The sequence below is a fragment of the Canis aureus genome, chromosome 2 (assembly GCF_053574225.1).
Source record: "Canis aureus isolate CA01 chromosome 2, VMU_Caureus_v.1.0, whole genome shotgun sequence".
In the NCBI taxonomy this organism is placed as follows: domain Eukaryota; kingdom Metazoa; phylum Chordata; class Mammalia; order Carnivora; family Canidae; genus Canis; species Canis aureus.
Genome location: NC_135612.1, coordinates 56,968,178 through 56,980,804, shown reverse-complemented (window position 1 = coordinate 56,980,804; position 12,627 = coordinate 56,968,178). Strand labels below are relative to the sequence as shown.

General features: G+C 42.1%; 1 long non-coding RNA gene across 2 annotated transcripts in view; it reads right to left on the bottom strand.

Annotated features, from left to right (window-relative positions):
- The window catches only part of LOC144298884 (uncharacterized), a 31,122-nt gene extending 18,693 nt beyond the window's left edge, over positions 1-12,429 (bottom strand). The window contains exons 1-3 of one of the 2 annotated variants that reach the window (XR_013365758.1): positions 11,240-12,429; positions 9,819-9,870; positions 8,383-8,666 (exon numbers count right to left, since the gene is read on the bottom strand). This is a non-coding gene — a long non-coding RNA (uncharacterized LOC144298884). The remainder of the gene's footprint in view (positions 1-8,382; positions 8,667-9,818; positions 9,871-11,239) is intronic. The other variant, XR_013365759.1, reaches the window with a different exon arrangement.
- Between the last annotated feature and the right edge of the window lie 198 nt (positions 12,430-12,627).

The window sequence follows — 12,627 nt, the reverse complement described above, 5'->3', positions numbered from 1 at the left end:
TTAGTAAGCAGTTGGGTTTCCAACCTTCGTCAGTGACACTCATAAAGGAAGGGAGGACAATGGGACAGGGAGAGGAGGACTGAGGGCATCATGCTTGGTATTTTTCAAGAAAAATGTGGTTGGCGATGTGAGGTTTCGTGAAAATTAGTGCATATCAATTCCCAGCAAATGCCCAAGATACAACTGAGTCTTTTTTTGGCAAATAAAGAAAATACCAACTTTACACTTAATTCATATTTAATTCTGGAGGATAAGTCTGTAAAATTTTTAGTTATCCATAGTTACTATGGAGTATCAACTACAAGGAAAAGAGAGGTTAGTGGATGTTGCTCTTTGCATGTGGCTTTCTAATTGGTATAAGTTGCACAGAAGAATTAGATAAGCAACCAAATTCCCAACTTCACAATGATGTCAGTCATAGGAACACATATTCCTTCAGTCTCTATAAGTCTCTGTGTGTCTTATAGGTGTGTGTGTTTAGAATAGTCTGGGAATGAGGAATCCTGGCTCCAACACTAACGTGTAAAGCCTGAGACAAATTCAGGATTTAGGAGCATCATTTGGCCTTTCTTTCTTTTTATATTCACAGAATTCAATTAATGCAGTGGAAAAAGCTTACAATTAGAAAACATCAAGACTCTAAACCAGTTCTGCCTTAGGTTTATGCTCACTATGTGACCTAAGACAAATTACTGCCCTCTCTCAACCTATATGGTCTCACCTTCAAAATAGGAGTAATAACTTCTGCCCATCTTGTTGGGTAGGAAGGATCTGATGAATTAATATATGCAAACTACATGTGCATTGTAAGTACAGGATGACACCACCATGACCATCACCATCATTACCACCATCATCCTCATGATCGCCAGGATCACCACCATGATCACCACCACCACCACCACCAGCATCACCCATCACTATCACCATCACCATCAGTACGACCATCACCACCATTGTCATCATCACCATATCACCATTACCACCATCACCACTACCACCACCATAATCACCATTATCATCATTTATTTTTGGCCATGGTTGGTGGGCATTCCAATAAGTGGGATGGGTCTAAAGCAAAGTTTCTCAATCTGGGTTCTACTGACATTCTGGGCTGTCATGGGGTCCTGTCCTCTGCATTAGAAGGTATTTGGCACTAACCTGGCCCATGTGCCCATAGCACCCCCTTCCAGTTGTGACAACCAAAAACACCTCCGGACATTTCCAAATATCCTTTAGGGGTAAAATCACCTCCAGTCGGCAGGCAGTCAGTGGCCTAAAGGGCAAGCCCTGTCTTCCCTTAAGATGAAAGAAGGATAGAAGAAAGAGTTAAGCTTGTTTGGCAGTATGGCAACCATCATTCTCTGAACATTTGGATGGGACTCAAAAGAGATATCTGCACCTGTGTCCCATTGCTTCTAGAATATTCTTTTGCTCCTGTTCCCAAACATTCTTTCTCTGAATTAGAAGTCATCAGCCCAGTAGCCTTTGACTCCAGGTGTCTGTCTCAGAAAGCTTACATTGTTTTACATCAACCCCCCTACCCTTTGCATGGAGAGTGCACCATTCACTTTAATCTCTGCTGATCTTCCCAGTAACCTGGAATGAGGAATCTGAGGATATTATAGAGGGATGCCTGGCTTGTGGCAATGCCATAGGTGGTAATCCTTGTATACATTCACCTGGAAAAGATACAACTCAGAGAGTAGCCAGGGAAATCTGCCTTTTATCTTCAAAGTAGCAGGTCACCCCCTCCCCAAAAGCTAGCTGGGGGAGCTCAAACCCAAGTGCCATGGGGTCCTTTCTGATTTGTGTTCTACTTGGTCCTCTCCCATTAGATGTGAGCCCTCTAAAAGATCCCAGCCATCACTTTGCCTCTGACAGTGTTATCATTTGTATTTTGTCTTGTCTGGATTCCTTTTTTTAAAAAAAGATTTTATTTATTTATTCATGAGAGGCACATAGACAGAGGCAGAGACACAGGCAGGGGGAGAAGCAGGATCCCTGCAGGGAGCCTGATGCAGGACTCGATCCCAGGACCGGGATCAGGCCCTGAGCTGAACACAGATGCTCAACCACCGAGCCACCCGGGAGTCCCTGTCTTGTCTGAATTCCTAAAGTTGATGTTGCAGAGCTGCCTCCTCTCTTTGCAACCACACTGGCCCAGCTGCAGAGGCCAGGTGCCGCTTCTTCTAGCCCCAGAAATGTTCACCTAATCTCATGCCTCACCTTGGCTTTAGAGCCCCTCCAGAGACCGAGTACTATGTGCTGCTCTAGCCCCTTGACAGGGAGGAGAGATGGGGCTCTGCAACATTCAAATAAGAACAAAGGACTTGAGGAGCTCTGGGGTGACACAGTTGGTAAAACGTCTGACTCTTGGTTTCAGCTCAGGTCGTGATCTCAGGGTCATGAGATAGAGCCCCATGTCTGGCTCCATGCTCAACAGGGAGTTTGATTGAGACTCTCTCTCTCTCTCTCTCTCTCTCCCTCTGCCTTTTCCCTCCCCATCCCTGCTCTCTGTCTCTCAAACAAATAAATAAATCTTAAAAAAAAAGAATAAAAGATTTGGAAAACTTAAGCACTCAGATGCACAATTCCACCCCTCAACACATCAGCTAGTTTATTTTTCCTGTATTCCTGTCTAATCTTTGTTTAGGCCCAAACATAGCTTGCACACTTATTAAGGTATAAATATAATGATATGTCCTTCTTTTCCATAGTTAATACCATATCATAAGCATTTTCCACTTTGCTTTAAAAATTACCGTTTTAATGACCACCTAAGCTTCCATAGAGTGGTTATAAAATTCCTTACTTAACTGTTTTTCTGAGATCTAGTCTTTTTCTGTTTTCCCTATTAAAGTTAATTCTGCAATTAACATTCAATATCTTCCAAAATTCAGAATTTTTTCTTTTAAATTATTTCCTTGGGACAAATCCCCAGAAATAGAATTGAGTTCAAGGACATACATGTTTATATGACTTTGGTACAGCTTGCTGTTGCCCAAAGAGTTATCCCAGTGACCATGGTGTGAGCAATGTTGGAATAATTATTTTATCACATCCATGTCATTATTTTTTTAATGGTATCAGATTATTTATCATTGTTTTCTCCAACATCTTTTTGAATACTATTAAAGGCAAACATTTTCTCCATATGAATTTTATTTTATTTTATTTTTTTGTTTGTTTGTTTGTTTGTGATAGTCACAGAGAGAGAGAGAGAGAATGAGGCAGAGACACAGGCAGAGGGAGAAGCAGGCTTATGCACCGGGAGCCCGACGTGGGATTCGATCCCGGGTGTCCAGGATCGCGCCCTGGGCCAAAGGCAGGCGCCAAACCGCTGCGCCACCCAGGGATCCCTCCATATGAATTTTAGTTCCATCAAAGAGTTCATGGAAGGGACAGAGGAAGAGGTTTATGTCCCAAGTTCTACTTCAAATCATTTAAAATCACACGTTAAATTACAAATGTTCTGTCCAAAGCCTTCCTTAGGCTCACCACTCTCTGTAGGTTTTGTGGTTGCTGTTTTGCTCCTTCCCTCACCTCATCCTCTTGTGCAACACCTCTGTACTGCCTCTTTCTCTAGTCATGGAACCTCAAACTTCTCATGCTTTTATCTCCCAGAACCATTCAGCTTTGCTCAAACCCATACAGGTGCAAACACCTCAAAGGTAAAAGAACCAGCAGACATAGAAGGCAGTTAGTGACAGCGTGTTAGGCTTTAGCTCAGCACCCTTCACAATAGACATTACTGCTGATGCTTCTGGATAAATAGAGGGCTGTCCAAGGAGTTCTGGTGAAGAAATATTTCTGTATCCCATCATAAGCTTCCATCATGGAAGACTATCTGAGTACAGTACCTCTTCGTCACATACCTGAAGCACCACCTAGAGAATCTGTACCATGCTTCTGATAGATCTGACAATGCTTTCCTTCTAGATGTAACAAAAGCAGCAGCAATCCCCGTAACATTAGCTAGCTCTTCTATAGCTCATAGCACAGGCCAAGGACGGCTCTAAGAGTTTCACATTTATTAACTCATTTAATCAACCCTGAAAGCATATAGATTAAGTATGGGAACTATGCCCAGTATACAGATGAGGGAACTGATGCAAAAGTGCACCCAGAGCTGGAGTCCATTCCTAGACCCTGTGTGTGTCCTGCGAGCCTTGTGGGATGCCAAGACCAGTGGGGTCGGGGGGAGTACATGGGACCATGCAAGCCCCTCTGACTCCTTGCTCTGCCCAAACCTGGGCTGGCTCTGTGGCCAGCTCCTCATGCAAGGCTATTCAGAAGGAACACATGTTCGGAACCAGCATGGGCTCAGGCCTTCTCCCATGCTGGCATACAAGGTTCTCAAGACATGCTAATATCCCATTTTTCTCTGCTGGCCAGGGTTAAGGTCAGAGTGAATGTGGTTGGATAATGGATCTTAGTCAATTCTGCACAGTAGTCGTGTTTTGCTGCTCCTAATGCGCCCTTAAAAATCAATCCCATTGGCATTAATAGAACGTTCTCATTAAAAATATATGAGACATGCTGAGTGGCATATGAATGGAAAATAAACATTATGAAATGAAGTCAGGGACTGTGTGGAGTCTATTCTTTCCTGACTTCTATTTTTCTCCAAACTCTCAGGCCTTCACTCTGATGATTGCTAATTAATTACTAGTTATTTGTGCGAAATTAGCAGCATCACTGTCTAAGTGGCAGTACCATATATCAGGAAAGACAATAGCCTTTGGGTGGAATCTCAGCTGTGCTACCAGGGGCTGGTCCCTCAGCATCTCTGAGCTTTATGTTTCTCCTCCATGAAGTTCAGGTGGCTGGACCTCTTCCCACTGCCCTGCAGGCTCCAGGAAACCCACATGAGGCCATGTATGTCTCAGCAATGCCTCCACCCTCACTAACTCTGGGATTTTCTCAAGTGACATACCTGGGCGAACCTTAGTTTCCTTGTCAGTCAAATGTAGAAGACAGTATGGGATTGAGTGAGGAAATTGAGGAGGAATCGGTACCAACATAGTTTGCAAATATGAGTGTGCTGTGTCTGCATAATAGATGCCTTCTGAAAAATTAACAAGGCAGGAAACAACAAATGTTAGAGAGGATGTGGAGAAAGCGGAACCCTCTTGCACTGTTGGTGGGAATGTGAACTGGTGCAGCCACTCTGGAGAACTGTGTGGAGGTTCCTCAAAGAGTTAAAAATAGATCTGCTCTACCACCCAGCAATTGCACTGCTGGGGGTTTACCCCAAAGATACAGATACAGTGAAAAGCCGGGACACCCCGAAGTTTATAGCAGCAATGTCCACAATAGCCAAACTGTGGAAGGAGCCTTGGTGTCCATCGAAGATGAATGGATAAAGAAGATGTGGTCTATGGCTACAATTGAATATTACTCAGCCATTAGAAACAACAAATACCCACAATTTGCTTTGACTTGGGTAGAACTGGAGGGTATTATGCTGAGTGAAATAAGTCAATCGGAGAAGGACAAACATTATATGGTCTCATTCATTTGGGGAATATAAAAAATAGTGAAAGGGAATAAAGGGGAAAGGAGAGAAAATGAGTGGGAAATATCAGAAAGGGAGACATAACAGGAGAGACTCCTAACTCTGGGAATGCAAAAGGGGTGGTGGAAAGGGAGGTGAGGGGTGGGGGTGACTGGGTGACGGGCACTGAGGGGGGTATTTGATGGGATGAGCGCTGGGTGTTATGCTATATGTTGGCAAATTGAATTCCAATAAAAAAAAAATAGATGCCTCCTGACTCCCAGTAACTTCACAAATTAAAAATAATGACTAGGAAAAGGATAGAGATCCTCAGTTCTTATGGTATATCTCTTTTTGCACCCTAAAGATGGTGTGCTGGTTGCACTACACCATTCTTTCCTCCCCCATTGAGAGACTTTGGAGAGGCTCACCATTCATCCCTAAGGTGACACAGAAGAGGAGCTGTGTCAGACATGCTCAAGCTCAGTGGTCAAGTGTTATAGGTAAAGTGTAATGTGAATGTACTACATGGGCTTCTGTTGGCTTTATTCACACACCAGGGCCATCCAAGCCAGCATCAACTGTGACATTTCAGGTTCCCCAGAAAGCAGATATTTATTGGAAGGTGGAGCAACAACTGTATGAGAGTCATCCCATGAAAGGAGCAGGGCTGGGCCAGGAAATCCTGGGCCGTAATGGGGTCTGGTAGAACTTCTGTCTACACCTAGTCCTTTCTTGGAGGAGGGATAATGTTCCCCTACGCACCCCTAAGGATGTGCACATCCTAATCCCCAGTGAATATGCTACTTTACATGCAGAAAGGGACTTTGTAAATAAGTAAGGATTTTGAGATAGGGACCTTATCTTAGATTACCCAGGTGGGCCCGTGTAGTCAGTCACAAAGCTCCTTATAAGAGGGAGGCGGGGGTGTCAGAGGCAAAGAAGATGTGATGATGGAAGCAGAGGTCAGAAACACAGAGATGAAGATGCTATGGTGGTTGCTGCCTTTGAAGATAGAAGAAGGAGCCATGAGCCAAACAAAGCAAGTGGCTTCTAGAAACTGGGAAAGATGAGGAAATGGGTTCTCTCCATTTCTTTGTTTTTCCTTTTTTAAAGATTTTATTTATTTATTCATGAGAGACACACAGAGAGAGTCATAAACATAGGCATAGGGAGAAGCAGGCTCCCTGCAGGGAGCCCAATGTGGGACTCGATCCTGGGACCCCAGGATCATGCCCTGGCCAAAGGCAGATGCTCAACAACTGAGCCAGGTGTCCGTTCTCTCTATTTCTAGAGCCTCCACAAAGAACTCAGTCCTACACACCCTTTGTAGACTTCTGATATCCAGGACTGTAAGATAATAAGTTTGTGTAATTTTTAACTGTTAAATGTGTATCAATTTGCTGTAGTGGCCATAGGACATGGACACAGAAGATCACATGAGGCATCTCTGTGGCTGCCTGTGACCTCCAATGCCCTTCAGGCTCTGTACGGATACCAGAGGAAAAGCTGCTGAGCTTTAAATATTCCCTCTCTAAAGGCACAGAAAATGTTCAGCCTCAAAGGGTGTGGGAGCTTCACAGACCTTCACAGAACCCGCTCCCTGTATTGGTGCTGGGCTTTCTCGATGCAGGCATTTTGACAGGCCTGGAGCATCAGGCTCATGCTGAGCTGGATGGCCCATCATGCACAGGCCAGAGTCTGCAACACGGACATCAGTCACTGTCCAACATGGTGAGAAGGAAGTGTCAGAGGGAGAGAGCAAAACTGTGTACCTCAGGAATTCAGACCCTAATATCTCAGGGACACTGAAATCTCAGGGACGCTGGGGACTGAGTTTCCTAATTAAAAATCATTCCACAGGGCTGTCTACATACTATTTAATTTCTCTTTGTTTGGTTCCTAAACTCAACCCTGAACATATGTTCCAAAACCTCAGTTTCTTGTGTCCCTTTCCACAGTTCATCTCTAAACACAGCCCTAGTGCACTCTCCAAGAATCCACACTTTTCTGGTCCCCATATGACTAGATGCACCCTCCCACCCCCACATGGCACCTCCTGCTCTGTGGGCTCCATGTGGCCTGCCCACCGAAGCCACATCCCAGCTCCAAGAATGTAATCCCTTGCCTGGCTGGGGGTGTTTTACCTGCTAGAGTTTGGATGCAGAAAGACCCATTGCTTCCAATGAAGGGAGGACCAGGGTTGACCTTGTTATGCTCTGACTCCAGGGGGGATTGCTGCATCACAGTGCAGAAGGATTTGGGGGATGGGAGGTGAAGGAAGAAATCCCAGACTGCACATTCATGGTGTAGGCAGCTGGATGGGAGGATGGAGAGCACAGCCCTGGGGAAAGCAGAGACATTTCTTGGGCTGGCGAACCAGGTTAAGGCCTCCTTATGACTCGGTTTGCAACTGAAGCATCACCCAGCAGCAGACCTGATCCTCTAGAAAAGTCTGTAAGGGGTTCCGTAAGGAGGTTTGACCATTTTGAGGACGTTTACCTCCAGGTTGTTCCTCAGAGGCCCACCGGGTTATGACAGAGCATCTGATCACGCTTCTGCAGGCCCCAGCTGGGTGAGCCCCAGGTATCTACGACTGTCCTGGGAGCAGTCAGTCCCAGCCTCCAGCCTGCAGCAGAGCTCATTACTGCAACGCACCCAGTGCTACACCAACACCACCCAGAGATTAATTGGCTGTTACAATCTGATTGCTTGGAGCTCCCTTGTTGGAAGTTTGAAAAGGCTAACACCATCCGTGGGCTCCTCTGATGGCACTTTTTATGGCAAACCAGGCTGAGGACAGGGATGCTTATATGCAACCCAGCCGCCCAGAAGGGGTCATTAGCTGCCTCAATTATGGACCATGTTTTTCTAAAGCTTACCTTGGTTCTGGGTTTTCCAAAGTTGTAATCAATCCAAATTAAACTGCGTGAGATGTTCAATAAAACAACTGATTGTAAACCATTTGCAATTCGGTAACTTCCAGAGCTTATTATCCTGGACGCCTAAGGTAATTTTTTTACATAAATGTGTGATATTTTCCATCCCTTTATGGATTCAGTTTGGAAGTTCAGCATACAAATGTTGTTTTCTTCATTTCTTCATTATTTCATTCACTCATTCGATTCAATGATCAATTCAACAATTAAGGTCCACTGGATGGGTCCTAGGGACAGTGAGAGAATCACAATAATGAGCATGGCACCCCAAAGAGTTTGTAGTCTAGAGAAAACACAGATACATAGATTGAGTACAATGCAATGAGATATGTGTTCTAACAGGTGCACCCAGGGACACCGAACCTAGAAACATTGACAACCCACTCTGCGTGGAGCTTGGAGGTTGTCAGGAGAGATCTGAAGACTGGACAACGTTTGAGCTGAGGAGAAAAACCATGAAGGAGACACTGGCATGATCTAAGCAGTTTGATATGTTTGGGGCTCTGGTTGTCTGGGGGAGGAGCTGGAGGGGCTGGTCGGTGAAGGGACTCCAAGGGTCACAGCGAGGAGCTTGGCTTTGTTCTGAAGGCAGTGCAGAATTTGTGGTCGGACACTTCATGGGGTTCAAGTTCTCCTGAAAACCAATGGATTTTGCCAAAGGCAGTCTTCTGCTTTACCTGAGATTAATGTGCTCTCTTCTGTAGTATTAGAATTCTTTATCATAAGAAAAAGTCAAACAGAAGGTTGGTTATCTGGGTGAGAAGCTCAGGAAATAATCAAGTATAGATAGATAAAGGTTTTGGAATCATCCAAATTTTTTTTTTTAGTTGAGGCTGTAGCAATGGATAATTTCACTTCAAGAGAATTGATTAAAAAGTAAGAGAAGAATCTTGAGATACAACAAAAATTACCTGGTAATATACTTAACAAAATATAAGAAAGTGTCATATAGAACTTGGCTAAAGGACATAAAAGAAATTTAAGCTATCAAGCCTCTGTAAATAATAATTCTCTGCCCAGCTGAGTCCATTCTAGCCAAACTCATTGTGGAATTAGCTTTTAGAATTTGATTTAAAAAGAAAATTCTAGTGATCATCTGGAACAACGGTGATCTGAGACCCTGGGGTGCTCCCCATGCTCTTTCAGGGGACAGTCTGCTAGACCCAGTTATTTCCATAACAGTAATCAGGTGCTGTTTTCCATTTTCACTTCCGATTTGTGTCCAAATGTGTGACAGAATTTCTCACAGGCTACACGACATGCAATGATGTCATCATTCTGACCGCTAACAGATCGTGTGCTTTTGTATTCATGGGTTTCTTCAAAATGTTCAAAAGTAGCCAATGTAGAGGATAAATGTGTAAATTTTTGAAGATTACCTCAGTTTGCTGTCTGTGTTTTGACTGTGTCCCATTGTCCTCTTATTTTTTCCTGCAAAAATATCCATAATACCCTGTAAAGCATTACTTTAAAATCCCAACGTTTTCCTCACATCTATGCAGAAACCAACAAGAAATAATGCATCCTATTGTTAGATTTTGCAAGTCCTAAGTTTTGAAAACTTTACTGAGAAATAAATAAAATCTTTAAAAAAATTAAAAAGAAAACTTTACCAAATTATCATTTTTTACATAAAATTTATTTTAGAATGCAATATTTTGTTCAAAAGTAAAAGAAACCTTACTTATAATTTAATTTCTTGTATTTATGGGCAGATTATTGGCTTAGAGAAGATCAGAAGACAAACTTTTCTCAACTCACAAATTTACCACCTTCGTCTAGATCCTGAAGAAAGGTCAAGTGGGCTTGAGAGAATTCATCAACTTTATGACAAGAAGGAATCTATTCCAAGGAAACTGGGGAAAATTGTAATACGAAACAAAAATATGACAAACGTTTCTGTTTCCTTGGTTTATTTTTTTAAAGATTTTATTTATTTATTCATGAGAGGCACAGAGAGAGAGAGGCAGAGACACAGGCAGAAGCAGAAGCAGGCTCTCCGTGGGGAGACTGATGTAGGACTAGATCCCAGGACCCCAGGATGGATCGAGACCTGAACCAAAGGCAGATGCTCAACCACTGAGCCACCCAGGTGCTCCTCTTTGGTTTCTTATATGTTAATAATTTACCTTATTGTTTCTCACACAACAAAATATTGTCAAAAGGTATTATGGTGGAATAGTACTATGCAGTTAATTTGCTACATCGTTTTGAAACTAATAGCTTGATGTTTAAAGGAAAAGACATTGAATATTTAAATGTAGGCATGATGGGCTCTTTGAAAGCCAAAAAATGTGTTTTACATTTTTTTCCAACTAGAAACAATATAGCCAGGGAAGCCTTTTCCAGCGCAGGAGAAGCGCACTCCATAATGAGAAGACAAAAAAGCCTTATTAAGCCAGCATTGCTGACTGCCTGCTGAATGAAGTCAGTCAAAGATATAATGGTGACTCTACTTTCTGATAAGATCAGTGATGACATTAATGAATGTGATTTTTTTTTAAATTTTGTATAATGAAATATAGCAGCATTTGGGAAAGCTGCATAACTCAATGAACCAATATCTTCTAAATTACCAATACATGACATTACAAAACCATGAGTAAATAATTTATTCAAAGGATAAGATAAACAAACAGGTTTTAATGTATGAAAAGTTCATTGCTGTCATTTCAGACTCCACAGAGCAAACAATCTTTAAGAAACTTCCAATTGTTAAATTTTTGTGTAGTATCAAAGAAGAATATCCATAGTTGCCAAAAAAGCTATTAAAATACCCCTCCCATTTCCAAATACTTACCTATGTAGGGTCAGATTTTCTTCACAGGCTTTAACCAAGACAACATCCACCTGTAGATGGCATGCTGAGTCGGATGTAGGAACTAGGCAGTGTTCTAATAAGCTGGACATTGGAAATATTTGAAGCAATAGTCCTTAGAGCTATGGCTACTGGTTGGTCTCTCACTTCTTGGGAGACTCCAATTCTCTCTGATCCCAGATATCACCTCTGCTGGTCCCCAGGGCTTGCCTAGCAGGATGAACCAAACCCCAGCTCCTGGGAAGTCGGAGCTCTTGAGAGTCACACTACTCAGGTGAGCACAGTTCTGTTCACAGTCACCACTGTCTGAGATAGCACCTAAAGGAATCCAAATGGATCACATGAGTTCTACACCCTTTCACCCCTGCTATGTAACCAGGGCTATACCACCAAAAAGGGAAAAAAGAGAGAGACAAACAGACAGACAGAGAGGCTTGCAAAAATGTAAAACAATACTTTTCTCTTTTCCAATAATTTGTTTTGGAAAACATAGCCATTTTTATAAAAATTATATTATTTATGTTAACATGTTATAGTTACATGGCATTTGTTTTTAAATGATTTAGCAAATAAGTATTTTGAATAGTTCTCAGTTTTAATTTTTTTTAGTTTTAATTTCTAATAGGTGAATATCAGTAGGTATAACACACATGAAACAAGCATTCTTTGAAGTCCTCAAGAATGTTCAAAAATGCAAGAGAGTCCTGAAGCCAGAAATTTTAAGAATTTTTGATCTGAAAGAGTAAATGCATTAAAATAGTCAAGTTTTTGAAAAGGAAGAGTAAGAAATAGAAATTTTCCCTTCTCGATTTTAAACCGCATTATAATATAAAGCAGGCCACCTGAGTGGCTCACTGAGCATCCAACTCTTGATTCCAGCTCAGGTCATGATCTCAGGGTCCTGGGATCCAGCCCCATATTGGTCTTCATGCTCTTGGGATTCTCTCTCTCCTTCTCCCTCTGTCCCTCCCCTCAATCTCTCTCTCTCTCTCTCTCTCTCTCTCTCTCTCTCAAATAAATACATATATCTTTAAAGAAATAGAAAATAATATAAAGCAATAAGGTGAGGCTGGCAACAGAAAACACATATTTGGCCCAGAATATATATATAAATATCCAGTGAATGATAAAAGCAGCATTTTGAATCAGGGGATGGAGGTAAAGATTATGTAATAATTATTTATTATTTTTAAGTCTTATAAAAAGTTACATGACAAAATAAAATATAAAGAATATATCTGTAATATATTTTATAAAAGGTTAATAATATAGTTAATATGTAAGGAGTTCCCAATAATTAATAAGCAAAAAGAGAATCACAGAATTAAGAGGATAATGGGCTAATTTACAAAGCACGCTATTCAAAGGCC